This window comes from Oncorhynchus clarkii, chromosome 28, assembly GCF_045791955.1.
Source record: "Oncorhynchus clarkii lewisi isolate Uvic-CL-2024 chromosome 28, UVic_Ocla_1.0, whole genome shotgun sequence".
Lineage (NCBI taxonomy): Eukaryota > Metazoa > Chordata > Actinopteri > Salmoniformes > Salmonidae > Oncorhynchus > Oncorhynchus clarkii.
Genome location: NC_092174.1, coordinates 19,674,868 through 19,690,197, shown reverse-complemented (window position 1 = coordinate 19,690,197; position 15,330 = coordinate 19,674,868).

Here is a 15,330-nt window from a genome sequence, read left to right as displayed (position 1 = left end):
AAGCACTGAACACTGAATACAAACTATACAAAACAATAAACGAATAACGACCGTGAAGCTATAATGAGACCTGTGCTGACACAAGCAACTAACATAGACAATCACCCACAACCCACAATGACAAAACAGGCTACCTAAATATGGCTCCCAATCAGAGACAATGACTAACACCTGCCTCTGATTGAGAACCATACCAGGCCAAACACAGAAACAGACAAACTAGACATCCAACATAGAATGTCCACTCAGATCACACCCTGACCAAACAAAAACATAGAAACATACAAAACAAACTATGGTCAGGGTGTGACAATCATCCTCTAAAGTATCACCTACAAGGGCTGACATCAGTAGAATATAACAGAGTAGCATCATGGTCTATGTTACAGGTCAGCCTTGAATTATTTGTTTTTGAAAACAGCAAAGCCAAAACACTACTATGACTTTGAAATGATAAGTAGGCATATACAATGTTGCTCCTCCTCTTGACATTGGTTCTGAAACACACCCACCAGGTTTCTTGTCAAAAAGAAAAACCTTGAGTTGTACAATCTCCTGTAGGTCATTTCATGTACGTATAGAATGTATCAAGTTAGGTTTTTGTACAGTGTTTGTAGGTTTCCTTTCACTGTGGGAATCAGTGCACAGTAGTACATAGCAGAGTCTTTCTCTTTTGCAGAGGAGATCTCCAGATCTACACGGTTCTTCTCATCATTCAGTTTGACTGACAGTCGAAGATCCAGACCTGGAGCCCGTGATGGAGACCCGACACCATGCAGGATAAGCAGGATATACTGAGGAGGGGATTCAGGGTCCTGGAGATACCATTGAAGAGAGACTGCAGATGAGTATGTGCATAAAAGTGTAATGGAGCACACAACTCCTCTCTGATTGGCTCAATGGTCTGACCATTACTGTCACCTGCAAGAGATGCAAAATATGTTATTCTTCTATTATTACTCTGTTATAGATCTATTTTCAATGCATCAAAACTAAGTTTAGATACAACAACAATTTACTGATTATAGTAGATGACTTACATGCAAGTACTTAAGCTAAATAAATGTAGGGATTTACATTGTGGCTGAAACTGGAAATTACAACACACAGCACAACAAGATTTGCATATACTTAAAAAACGTCTTCCTTCGTCTGGTTCAGAATGGACCACCTCTTCTCAAACCTTTGAAACCCCTCCCCAAATACAGAGGTCCGGTTCCTCCGGAAACAATCCACGGTCCGGTTCCACAGTAGCGGAGGGATCAGTGTAGGGAGCGGGGACTACGCCCCGAACCGGAGCCACCACCGAGTGTAGATGCCCACCCGGACCCTCCCCTATAGGTTCAGGTTTGCGGCCGGGATTCCGCACCTTTGGGGAGTGCTGTCACGCCCTGACCTTAGAGAGTGCGAGGACATTTTATTTCTCTATTTGGTTAGGTCAGGGTGTGATTTGGGGTGGGCATTTGATGTTGTGTATTTCTATGTTGGCCTGATTTGGTTCCCAATCAGAGACAGCTGTTTATCGTTGTCTCTGATTGGGGATCATATTTAGGCAGCCCATTTTCCCACTTTCTGGTGTGGGATCTTGACTATGTTTAGTTGCCTGTCTGCACTAATTTGTATAGCTTCACGTTTCGTTTGTTGGTTTTGTTAAGTGTTTCATTCATTAAAAGAGAATGTACGAATACCACTCTGCGCCTTGGTCTCACTCATACAACGATCGTGACAGTAACAGCAGACGTTTTGCTGCTGCTCGATGCCAAGGTCACATCCTCAAAATGCAGAGCTGCACTGAAATGGTTCACCCACACAGACAGTGTGGTGAAGAAGGTGCAACAGCGCCTCTTCAACCTCAGGAGGCTGAAATTCTGTCTTGTCACCTAAAACTCTCACAAAATTTTACAGATGCACAATTGAGGGCATCCTGTCGGGCTGTTTCACCACCTGGTATGGCAACTGCACCGCCCACAACTGCAGGGCTCTCCAGAGGGTGGTGCTTTCTGCACAACGCATCACCGGGGGCAAACTACCTGTCCTTCAGGACACCTACAGCACCCGATGTCACAGGAATGCCAAAAAGATCAAAAGGACAACAGCCACCCGAGCCACTGCCTGTTCACCCTGCTACCATCCAGAAGGCGAGGACACTACAGGTGCATCAAAGCTGGGACCGAGAGACGGAAAAATACAATTCAAATAAAACTCAAGGCCATTCAACTGCTAAACAGCCATCACTAACACAGAGAGGCTGCTGACTACATACAGGCTTGAAATCATTGGCCACTTTAATAAATGGATCACTAGTCACTATAATAATGCCACTTTAATAATGTTTACATATCTTGCATAATTCATCTCATATGTACAGTGGGGAGAACAAGTATTTGACACACTGCCTATTTTGCAGGTTTTCCTACTTACAAAGCATGTAGAGGTCTGTAATTTTTCAACTTCAACTGTGAGAGACGGAATCTAAAACAAAAATCCAGAAAATCACATTGTATTATTTTTAAGTAATTAATTTGCATTTTATTGCATGGCATAAGTATTTGATCACCTACCAACCAGTAAGAATTCCGGCTCTCACAGACCTGTTAGTTTTTCTTTAAGAAGCCCTCCTGTTCTCCACTCATTACCTGCATTAACTGTACCTGTTTGAACTTGTTAACTGTATGAAAGACACCTGTCCACACACTCAATCAAACAGACTCCATCCTCTCCAAAATGGCCAAGACCAGAGAGCTGTGTAAGGACTTCAGGGGTAAAATTGTAGACCTGCACAAGGCTGGGATGGGCTACAGGACAATAGGCAAGCAGCTTGGTGAGAAGGCAACAACTGTTGGAGCAATTATTAGAAAATGGAAGAAGTTCAAGATGACGGTCAATCACCCTCGGTCTGGGGCTCCATGCAAGATCTCACCTCGTGGGGCATCAATGATCATGAGGAAGGTGAGGGATCAGCCCAGAACTACACGGCAGGACCTGGTCAATGACCTGAAGAGAGTTGGGACCACAGTCTCAAAGAAAACCATTAGTAACACACTACGCCATCGTGGATTAAAATCCTGCAGCGCACGCAAGGTCACCCTGCTCAAGCCAGCGCATGTCCAGGCCCGTCTGAAGTTTGCCAATGACCATCTGGATGATCCAGAGGAGGAATGGGAGAAGGTCATGTGGTCTGATGAGACAAAAATAGAGCTTTTTGGTCTAAACTCCACTCGCCGTGTTTGGAGGAAGAAGAAGGATGAGTACAACCTCAAGAACACCATCCCAACTGTGAAGCATGGAGGTGGAAACATCATTCTTTGGGGATGCTTTTCTGCAAAGGGGACAGGACAACTGCACCGTATTGAGGGGAGGATGCATGGGGCCATGTATCACGAGATCTTGGCCAACAACCTCCTTCCCTCAGTAAGAGCATTGAAGATGGGTCGTGGCTGGGTCTTCCAGCATGACAACGACCCGAAACACACAGCCAGGGCAACTAAGGAGTGGCTCCATAAGAAGAATCTCACGGTCCTGGAGTGGCCTAGCCAGTCTCCAGACCTGAACCCAATAGAAAACCATTGAAGGGAGCTGAAAGTCCGTATTGGCCAGCGACAGCCCCGAAATCTGAAGGATCTGGAGAAGGTCTGTATGGAGGAGTGGGCCAAAATCCCCGCTGCAGTGTGTGCAAACCTGGTCAAGAACTACAGGAAAAGTATGATCTCTGTAAATGCAAACAAAGGTTTCTGTACCAAATATTAACTTTTGCTTTTCTGATGTATCAAATAGTTATGTCATGCAATAAAATGCAAATGAATTACTTAAAAATCATACAATGCTATTTTCTGGATGTTTGTTTTAGATTCCGCCTCTCACAGTTGAAATGTACCTATGATTAAAATTACAGACCTCTGCATGCTTTGTAAGTAGGAAAACCTGCGAAATCGGCAGTGTGTCAAATACTTGTTCTCCCCACTGTATATACTGTATTTTATACCATCTATTACATCTTACCTATGCCGCTCTGTTATTGCTCATCCATATATTTATATGTATATATTCTTATTCCATTCCTTTACTTAGATTTGTGTGTGTAGTTGCTGTGAAATTGTTAGATATTACTTGTTAGATATTGCTGTACTGTCGGAACTTTTTGGTATGTTGTGAACACGTACAGGTATTCTTTTACAGTTAATGTACAAAGTAACTAATTCAGATCTACTTCTGTACATAAAGTATATTGAAATGCATATTGTGCTTTTGTCCCAACTTTTCACTGGTACTGAATGTTTCTATGGACACATGTGTAACTTATAGTTTTTGTAAGGGGGCTGTATATCCTGTTGTCACAGTGGGCCTCAGAGCACAGTAGTACACAGCCGAGTCAGACAGCTGTAACCTCTGGATCGTCAAGGGGACTGATTTTGATTCGGATTTAAATGTAGTTAAATTGAGATGGGCATCGAATCTCCTCTGGAATTCAATGGCATTATCTGATCCAAAAGTAGCCCGTTTCAGCATATACTTTGGGAAGTCATTAGCTCTCTGCTTGTACCAGAACAGATATGGATTTCCATCTACAGTATCAAATTGACAGCCCAGTGTGACCTGTTCTCCCTCAGTAGCGGTCACATCTCCTGGTGACTGAATGACTGAGTCTTCTCCTCTGCATTCTGGAAAATAATGTAATACACATTTGTATTTGGAGGAAAATAATCAAGGAACATGATTGAGGTGATAAAAACGCATTAATTTAATACTGGTAGTAATGTACTGAAATGTATATTTACAAAATAAAAGGCTTGGAGAAAAGACAGTAAGCAAATAAATAAATGAATAGTTATCATGATAAATGATAGTTATCATACCACAACAAAATGCAGCAAGGATCAGAAGTTTATTCAGCCAAGATTCCATGTCAACTGTGGGATGGATAGGTAAGGAGAGAGCAAACACATTTGCACAGTATGTGTCAAGAGCTTTTGAAACCACTTCTTTAACTCTGCCTTGTGAAGCATTGAGGAGGAGCTTCCACTAGGCTCTCTATGAGTCTTATATCACACAATCAAATCGTTTTTGGAAGGGGGGTGTTGTCACAGTGGACTTCAGAGCACAGTAGTAGCTGTACCCTCTGGATCATCAAGGGAGCTGATTTGGTGAAGGAATTGAGATGGGCATTTTTTCAAATTTAGCTTAAAATGACGTACTCAAATCTAACTGTCTGTTGCTCAGAACCTGAAGCAAGGATATGTATATTCTTGATACCATTTGAAAGGAAACTATTTGAAGTTTGTGGAAATGTGAAATGAATGTAGGAGAATATAACACATTAGATCTGGTGAAAGATAATACAGTGAATAAAACATTCATTTTTATTACTAAAAAAATATATACAGTTGAAGTGGGAAGTTTACATACACTTAGGTTGGAGTCATTAAAACGTGTTTTTCAACCACTCCACAAATGTATTGTTAACAAACTATAGTTTTGGCAAATCGGTTAGGACATCTACTAATTTTTCCAACAACTGTTTACAGACATATAATTTAATTTACAATTCACTGTATCACAATTCCAGTGGGTCAGAAGTTTACATACACTAAGTTGACTGTGCCTTTAAACAGATTGGAAAATTCCAGAAAATGATGTCATGGCTTTAGAAGCTTCTGATAGGCTAATTGACATCATTTGAGTCAATTGGAGGTGTACCTGTGGATATATTTCAAGGCCTACCTTCAAACTCAGTGCCTCTTTGCTTGACATCATGGGAAAATCAAAAGAAATCAGAAAAGAAAAAAAATTGTAGACCTCCACAAGTCTGGTTCATCCTTGGGAACAATTTCCAAACGCCTGAAGGTACCACGTTCTTCTGTACAGACAATAGTACGCAGGTTTAAACACCATGGGACAACGCAGCCATCATAACGCTCAGTTCTGTCTCCTAGAGATGAACGTACTTTGGTGCGAATCAATCCCAGAACAACAGCAAAGGACATTGTGAAGATGCTGGTGGAAACAGGTACAAAAGTATTGAATATCCACAGTAAAACAAATCCTATATCGACATAACCTGAAAGGCCGTTCAGCAAGGAAGAAGCCACTGCTCCAAAACCGCCATAAAAAAGCCAGACTACGGTTTGCAACTGCACATTGGGATAAAGATTGTACTTTTTGGAGAATTGTCCTCTGGTCTGATGAAACAAAAATAGAACTGTTTGGCCATAAAGACCATCATTATGTTTGGAGGGAAAAGGGGATGATTGTAAGCCGAAGAACACCATCCCAACTGCGAAGCACGGGGGTGGCAGCATCATGTTGTGGGGGTGCTTTGCTGCAGGAGGGACTTGTACACTTCACAAAATAGATGGCATTATGAGGGAGGAAAATAATGTGGATATATTGAAGCAACATCTCAAGACATCAGTTAGGAAGTTAAAGCTTGGTCGCAAATGGGTCTTCCAAATGGACAATGACACCAAGCATACTTACAAAGTTGTGGCAAAATGGCTTAACTTCTTTGGGGTACCCCCCCTTCTTCTCAATTTCCGCCTAAAGACATACCCTAATCTAACTGCCTGTAGCTCAGGCCCAGAGGCAAGGATATGCATATTCTTGATATCATTTGAAAGGAAACACTCTGAATTTTGTGGAAATGCGAATTGAATGTAGGAGAATATAACACAATAGACCTGGTAGAAGAAAATACAAGGAAATAAACATACGTTTTCTGTTTTTTATTGTTGCTGCATCATCTTTCAAATGACCAAGAACAGCCAAACATAGAAAGGATTCTGGGGATGGTTCGAATGAAGAACATAAGATGGCAACAATAGCTACAAAATACAAAATACATAAATACAATACAAAATACATAAATGATATTCTAACACACACCCCCAAAAAATAAATATATATATATATGATAAAAATAATAAAATAAATAAATAACAAATAACACGGGTAACTATTTACACATTTTCTATTTACAATATTGTGGAGACCCTCAGTCCTCTACACAATATTGTGCTGCTGGTGCCATGACCCATAGCAGTCTCTTTCTACTGTAAAGCAGAGGCTTACTGAACAGGTGGTGCAGGTGATGGGGCATTTCCTGTGGCAAAGGGCACAACGACATCGCCCTACTGTGCCCTTTTTGCCCTGTGGCACATTCATGCCTGCAGAGATGAATCTGGGCAGGTGAACACCACTGGTTGGAGCAGAAGGTGCTGCAGTGGACTTGCTGTAGCTAGCAAGCTCCTGGATGAGCAGCTCCCTGAAGGCTAGCTGTGAGATGGGGGACTGTCCACAGCTCTTGGCCATTTCCTTCTGGAGGATGAAGGAATTCACCACAGCAATGTCAATGAAATGATAGAAAAATGTTTTGTACCATTTCATGGTCTTGTGAAGAACATTGTAGTATCCTATCAGCGCATCTGACAGGTCCACACCTCCCATGCTCTTGTAGTCCTTCACAGCAGCTGGAATGGGGAAATGTTTTTGTTGTCCATGCCCCGGCACCATTCTTCACACGCCTGACGACATGATCTCCACTGAAGGACTTGTGGATACTGGAGCACATGACCACCTCCCGGGTATCTATCCACTTCACAAACAGCAGGCCATCTTCACGGATCCATCACATGGTACCCCGCTCAGCCCTCTTAGGCATGTCGTTCACCTTGGTCTTTGGAAATCCCACCCTGTTGGTACGAATGGTGCCACAAGCCGACACCTCCCGCTTCCTCAGCTCTGTAAACAGGGTAGTGCTTTTGTAGAAGTTGCCCACAAACAGTGTGTAGCCCTTCCCCAGCAGTTGGAAATCCAATAACTCCCCAACAGAATCATAACTCAGTCCATTACCGGTAGCAAAACTGTTTTTCCCCTCATAAACAAAAAAATTGCAAGTGTAGGCACACACAGAATCAGCCAAAATAAACAGCTTGTAACCCCATTTGGTTAGTTTGTTACACATGTATTGTTTGAGGCTGATTCTGGCCTTTGAGGCTACCATCCTCTCATCGATGGACAGGTTCTGGTCGGGCTGAAAATAAGTCTTGCAGGCATCAACGATGCTGGGGTAGAGAGGTTTTATTTTACAGAGCCTATCAAACCCTGTTGTGCCTCTCTTCTTGTCATTCTCCCCATCAACTTCTGGGTCACTGATGTGAAGCGCCCGTGAGATAGTCAGAAACCTTTTACAAGACATGACAGTCATGGGGAAAGGCAGTTGATAGAGAGCTGACGTTTTCCAGTAATCCCTTAGAGTTTTCAACTTCACCAGCCCCATGTAAATGACCATTGAAAAGTAGCAGAAAATGTCTTCCATGCCTCTTTCTTTCCTGCCTGCTTCTTAGCCCCATACTTATTGGTGTTCGCCACCAGGGAATCAACAACTGACGAGGTGAAAAACAGTTGAAAAAGTTGAAGGAGACTGTACTTTGCAGTCATGTCTAGTTGAGGTCCTGGCTGCCTTTTGGGTCTAAAAACTGGTGGATTTGGTTCCACATCATCTTCTAACACAGAGTGCCAATGACTCTCTGGCCCTCTGTCTGCAGGTTTCTCTCTTCCCCACCTCCTCTTCTTTGTCACTGACTTCACACCTCTAGGTGGCCGGGTAAGTGTGGAGCCGGAGACAGCGGGGGTCCGGCTGGATGAACCAACTTTAGAGGGAGATGGACACCTAGACATTGGTGGCTCATAATCAGAATCACTGCCACTGTGAAAGATTTAAAAAATCAGTAACAATACTTTCACGTATGAGCTCTGTATCACCACGTAAAATAAACAGATATGTAGAGTACAGGGACATAATCACTATGGTGAAGAGCTGTTCCATTCCATGTTTATGTAAAATGAATTTAAAAAATATATCACACAGTATTGCCAATGTGTACTTTACACATTTCATTGCAGATTATATTTTTATATAATGCAAATAAAATAAGAAAATCACCCCAAAAAATCTCAAATGAATAATATTTCATATTAATTTCAAACAATGACATTAGCATTAGAACTTACCAATCCAGCATGGCATCCTCGCCGTCTAGAAACATTACTTCCGCCTGGGAGTCAAAACTAGTAAAACTAGCTTCGCTGAAAGATTTATCCTGAAGAAACTCTGTCTCGCTGTCTCGATCAATTTCCTCTATAATTTGGGTTAAATCTGTATACCTAGACTTTGTTTTAGCTTTTCCTGATTTATTCGCCATAATTTAAATATATAAACTTGTTGAAAATGCTGTTGAATATATACGGCTATGCGTAACACTCGTGGCTCCGTCAAGTAGGATTTGCAATGGTGAATTAACCTCTTTTACGCCTGAGTTTACGACAAAGGCTGGTCTTCAAACATATAACCATTACATATTGCCGTTTACCCCAGCTCATTGGCTATCTTCCAAGCTAGATTTCAAGATGATCAGTGGTCATTGGGCCAAAATACAGTCAATCAACGATAGACAGGTCCTACCATTGGTGCGCAATGATTGATTGGTGTCTTCACCAAATCTGTTTGTTTTGGTCAATACGTCCCGGGAAAAGAACCATCATGTATGGTTGTGTTAGTAACAACCAGAGGATTGCAATGAAACCAACCATGACTGGATAAACGTTTGTTTAGTTTGTGTAATTACCACGAACGCATCGTCCAAAGTTGAATGAGACAGAAATCATGACGCAACCGGTTTACAAATGTTTTGTGTTAGGCTATAAAAATGTATTTTATCAAACAAAACAAACATTCACTGTGTAGTTAGGACACTTGGCATGCCACCAGAGGAAGATCTTCAATGGTAAGCGATTTATTTTATTGTTATTTCTGACTTTCGTGACGCTAATGCTTGGTTGGAAAATGCTAGTAATACTTGTGTGTGTGAGGCTGTATATCCTGTTGTCACAGTGGGCCTCAGAGCACAGTAGTACACAGCAGACTCAGACACCTGCAACTTCTGGATCGTCAAGGGGACAGATTTTGCTGTGACATTCAGACGGGCATGAAATCTCTCCTTGAACTCAGCTCATTGGCTATCAGTTTCCCCATCTCCAAACACATCCTTTCTCAGCATAAACATGGGGTTGCCATTTGCTTGATATTTGTACCAAAATAGATATGGCAATATATCAGTTGTATCAAATGTACAACTGAGTTTTGTTGGTTGTCCTTCTACGACCATTACATCTTCTGTTGGCTGTGTTACATTGTTAATCACTATCAAATGGTTTCTGTAAGCGGGCTGTATATCCTGTTGTCACAGTGGGCTTCAGAGCACAGTAGTACACAGCAGAGTCAGACAGATGTACCCTCTGGATCGTCAAGGGGACAGATTTTGAGTCTTTATCTAGATGGGCATCAAATCTCTCCTCAAATCCAGTGGCATTTATACCTCCAAAGAAAAACATCCCAACATAAACTTCGGGAAGTAAGTAGATTCATACCTGTACCAGAACAGATTTAGATTAGTAGTAACTAAAGTCTCAAATTGACCATCCAGTGTGACCTGTCTTCACTTAGCGGTCACATCTCCTGGTGGCTGAGTGACTGTGTCTTCACCTGCATTCTGGAAAAGGACACACATTTGTATTATGGGAGAGGGGAGTTAAGCAACATGATATAGGGATTTAAAATGTATAAAATTAGTAGTAGTTGTAGAAAACTTAAACATATGTTTGAAAAAAATAAAGGGCTTGGGGCATAGGCAGAAAACAAATTAACAATGTAATATCATACCATAACAACATGCAGCAAGAATCAGTAAATTCCTCAGCCACTGATGTAACAAGGCCATGATGAGACTATGAAATCCTTGTCTCCTCCTCTTTCTGTGTATCATCTAATATTGAGAAGCTTGTGACATTGTCTGAACAACACTCTGTGTTGTTGTACATTGACTAAATCTCCTGCTGTCGCAGTGGGATTCAGAGCACAGTAGTAAAAAGTAGTCAGGCAGCTGCAACCTCTGGATCATCAAGTGGACAGAGGTAGATGTGAAATTGAGCCTTGAAACAAACCTCTTCTTTAACTAGTCACCATTGCTCCCTTCTGCCTAAATGACTACAGACCCATAGCACTCACGTCTGTAGCCATGAAATGCTTTGAAAGGCTGGTCATGTCTCACATCAACACCATTATCCCAGAAACCCTAGACCCACTCCAATTTACATACCGCACCAACAGATCCACAGATGATGCAATCTCTATTGCACTCCACACTGCCTTTTCACACCTGGACAAATGGAACACCTATGTGAGAATGCTATTCATTGACTAAAGCTCAGCGTTCAACACCATAGTGCCCTCAAAGCTCATCCCTAAGCTAAAGACCCTTGGTCTAAACACCTTCCTCCTCAACTGGATCCTGGACTTCCTGACGGGCCGCCACCAGGTGGTAAGGGTAGGTAACACATCCGCCACGCTGATCCTCAACACGGGGGTCGCCTTTGGGGTGCGTGCTCAGTCCCCTCCTGTACTCCCTGTTCACCCACGATAGCATGGCCAGGCACGACTCCAACACCATCATTAAGTTTGCAGATGACACAACAGTGGTAGGCCTGATCACCGACAATGACGAGACAGCCTATAGGGAGGTGGTCAGAGATCTGGCCTGGTGATGCAAGAACAACAACCTGTCCCTCAATTTAAATTAAGACAAAGGAGATGATTGTGGACTACAGGAAAAGGAGGACCGAGCACGACCCCATTCCCATCAACGGGGCTGTAGTGGATCAGGTTGAGAGCGTCAAGTTCCTTGGTGTCCACATCCCCAACAAACTATTGTTGGGCTCGACATTTGGAACATGGAGATATTAAATCAATGATAGAGAAGACGCATAGAATCAAAGGAGAAGTTAAGTGTTCTGTAGAAAGCCAGAAGGCTTTGGAATGTGTTTGATGGAGGAGAGTGACGTGTTGATAGGAGGGGTTGAGGTCAGCAAATGAGGGGTGAGGTCAGCAAATGAAGGGTGAGGTCAGTTCCCCTTAAGGGAGTAATCAGGATTTAGTATCTGGTTACCTTCTTCCTGTTGGGTATAAACTAGAAGGATTGGAGAGAGGGAGTGTCTTCAGTGGGATATAAATACATGGATGGGAAAAATGTTGGGTTGTCTGATTACAGCTGTACAGAACCTTTGGGAAAATTTTAACTTGGTAAAAGTTTCTCTAGTGTCCGTGGGTTATTTAATAAGAACCTAACACTATCATGGTGCAAACACACCAAAACAGTTGTGAAGAAGGCACGACAAAGCCTATTCCCCCTCAGGAGACTGAAAAGATTTGGCATAGGTCCTCAGATCCTCAAAAGGTTCTACAGCTGCAACGTCGAGAGCACTGGTTGCGTCACTGCCTGGTACGGCAACTCCTTGGCCTCCGACAGCAAGGCACTACAGAGGGTTGTGCTTACGGCCCATCACTGCCGCTAAGCTGCCTGCCATCCAGGACCTCTACACCAGATGTTGTCAAAAAAGGTCCCTAAAAATTGTCAAAGACCCCAGCCATTGCCTGTTCTCTCTGCTTCCTCCTGGCAAGTGGTACCGAAGCGCCAAGTCTAGGACCAAAAGGCTTCTCAACAGCTTTTACCCCCCCCAGCTTTTACTATTTTCATTGTGTCCCGCGACTCCTCTACACCCCCCAACCCCTCTTTTTTTCTAATTTTGAATGGACCATCTCTTCTCAAACCTTTGAAGCCCCACCCAAATACAGAGTTGTCAGATGAACAGAAGTAACAGCAGATGTCTTGCTGCTGCTTGATACCTCTGTCACATCCTCAAAATGCAGGGCTGCACTGAAATATTATTACCTTAGTCGCCCTCTATTGGATATTTGTCACGGGCGTTAAAAGAAGAGGACCAAGGTGCAGCATGGTGAGCATACATTTCCCTTTATTAGGAAAATGCCGCCAAACAAAACAATAAACACTACAAAACCAAACCATGGCGCTAACAGCTATGTGCCCTAAACAAAGTCAACTTGCCACAACCACAGGTGGGGGAAAAAGAGCAGCCTAAGTATGGTTCTCAATCAGAGACAATGATAGACAGCTGTCCCTGATTGAGAAACCTACCCTGCCAAAACATAGAAATACACAACATAGAACATAGAATACCACCCCAACTCACGCCCTGACCAAACCAAAATAAAGACATAAAAATGGATCTCTAAGGTCAGGGCGTGACAATATTGGATAAAACTGTCTTATTTATTTTCTTGATTTTAGGGTAAGAGAGTTGCTTGATGCAAGATCTTCAAGATATACATTTATTCAATATGAGGCATTCATTCATTCACAGTTTTTTGCTTTCCTGTTTAAATCTACAATCTAAAGTATAAATAAGCAACACATTCAGATAGATTGAGTTTTGTCACACATCCATTCAACATTTTTAACATTTGTTTTTTGTTGTTCATTGAAAAGCTTTCATTGTTCATTTTCAGTGTGTGTGTTTTGTTTACACAAAGTAATGATGAAATAAAAAATGACAGGATGTCTAGGGGATGTCAGTTTTTTTCTCCAGGTTTTTGTAGAGTCTTCACAGGTTTCCTCTCACTGTGGGCTGCAGGGCACAGTAGTACACAGCAGAGTCAGACAGCTGCACCCTCTGGATCGTCAAGGGGACTGATTTTGAGTCCGCATCGAGACGGGCATCAAATCTCTCCTTGAACCCTGTAGCATTGTCTCCAGATCCAAATGAATAACGGCTCAGCATGTGTTTAGGGAAGTCATTTTCTTCTTGTTTGAACCAATATAGATATGCATTATTAGCACTGGTGTTATATTGGCAACTCAGTGTTACCAGTCCTCCTTCTGTAGCAATCACACCTCCTGGTTGCTGTTGAACATGGTCTGCTGTGCACTCTGGGAGTAAAAGAAAGACTGAGTGGTAAATTGAAAGATATTAGAAATTATAAAACCATTGTAAAAATGTGTTAAAGATACGATAAACCAATGAGGGAAAAGGTTCCATCATACCTAAGCAGAAAACAACAAGAACCAGCCAGATGATCAGACAGAGTACCATGGTTATACAGATCACACTGAGAGTGACTGTGAGTTACAGCAAGAGGTAGAGATCCTCTCTCTCTCTTCCATGTCCATCTCAGCCTGTATATCATCATCAACTGACAGACATGAAGGAGGAGCCTGTTTAGAGGTAAGATTGTAAAGAAATGTATTGGTCAATATTACCTCATCAGTATTAGATATAAGCACTCTTTGCATTACATTAGTCAAAGTAAAAAGCTTACGTCTATCTCACATAAAATGGAAAGTAGCCTAAAGCAATTTTCAATTACATAAATGTTCCATGAAGTATGTATGATACACTTATTGTTTTGATATGTTGTGAAAACATACACGTATTCTTAAAAAAATAATGAACAAACACTTGTGAGTAAATAATTCAGATCTACTTCTGTACATAAAGTATATTGAAATGCATATTGTGCTTTTGTCCCAACTTTTCAGTGGTACTGAATGTTTCTATGGACACATGTGAAACTTATAGTTTCTGTAAGAGGGCTGAATATACTGTTGTCACAGTGGGCCTCAGAGCACAGTAGTACACAGCAGAGTCAGACAGCTGTAACCTCTGGATCGTCAAGGGGACTGACTTTGCTGTGACATTCAGACGGGCATGAAATCTCTCCTTGAACTCAGTAGCAGTTTCCCCAGTTCCAAATTTATCCTCTCTCAGCATAAACATGGGTTTGCCATTTGCTTGTTGTTTGTACCAGAAGAGATATGGTGATAGATCAGTGGTATCAAATGTACAACTGAGTTTTGTTGGTTGTCCTTCTACGACCTCTACATCTTCTGTTGGCTGTATTACACTCTCTTCTGCTCTGCACCCTGAAAATAAAGATAAATATATATTCACAACATATAATAATAATGTATATAAATAAAATGAGCAAATGCACAGAAAGAGACAGATGAACAGAGTGATGTTATACCAAAGTAGCATGCAGCCAGAACATGAAGGATCAGCCAATTTCTCATGACTAGTCAGTCAGTTTGAAGTGGAAAAGGAAAGGAGCAGAAAAATGCTGATCTATCTATCACAGAGCTTTGACACCCTCAGTCCTACTGTTGATGCTTCATGTTGTTCTGTATTACATGCAGTAGTAGACCATGGGGTGTCTGTATGGCATCCTCTGATTCAGGGGTTTGTGTGCTTTGTTAGGTTGCCCCCTTCAGGTTGACTTTCATACTACACCACCAAGTGGTATAAATTGTGAGGAGTAACTACAAATAACAATATTTTTGCACTTTGTCATATTCCCAAGTGCTTTTCCAACCACATAAAGAAATTAAGGAATTGAAAACTACTAATTGAAGAGAGAATAATACA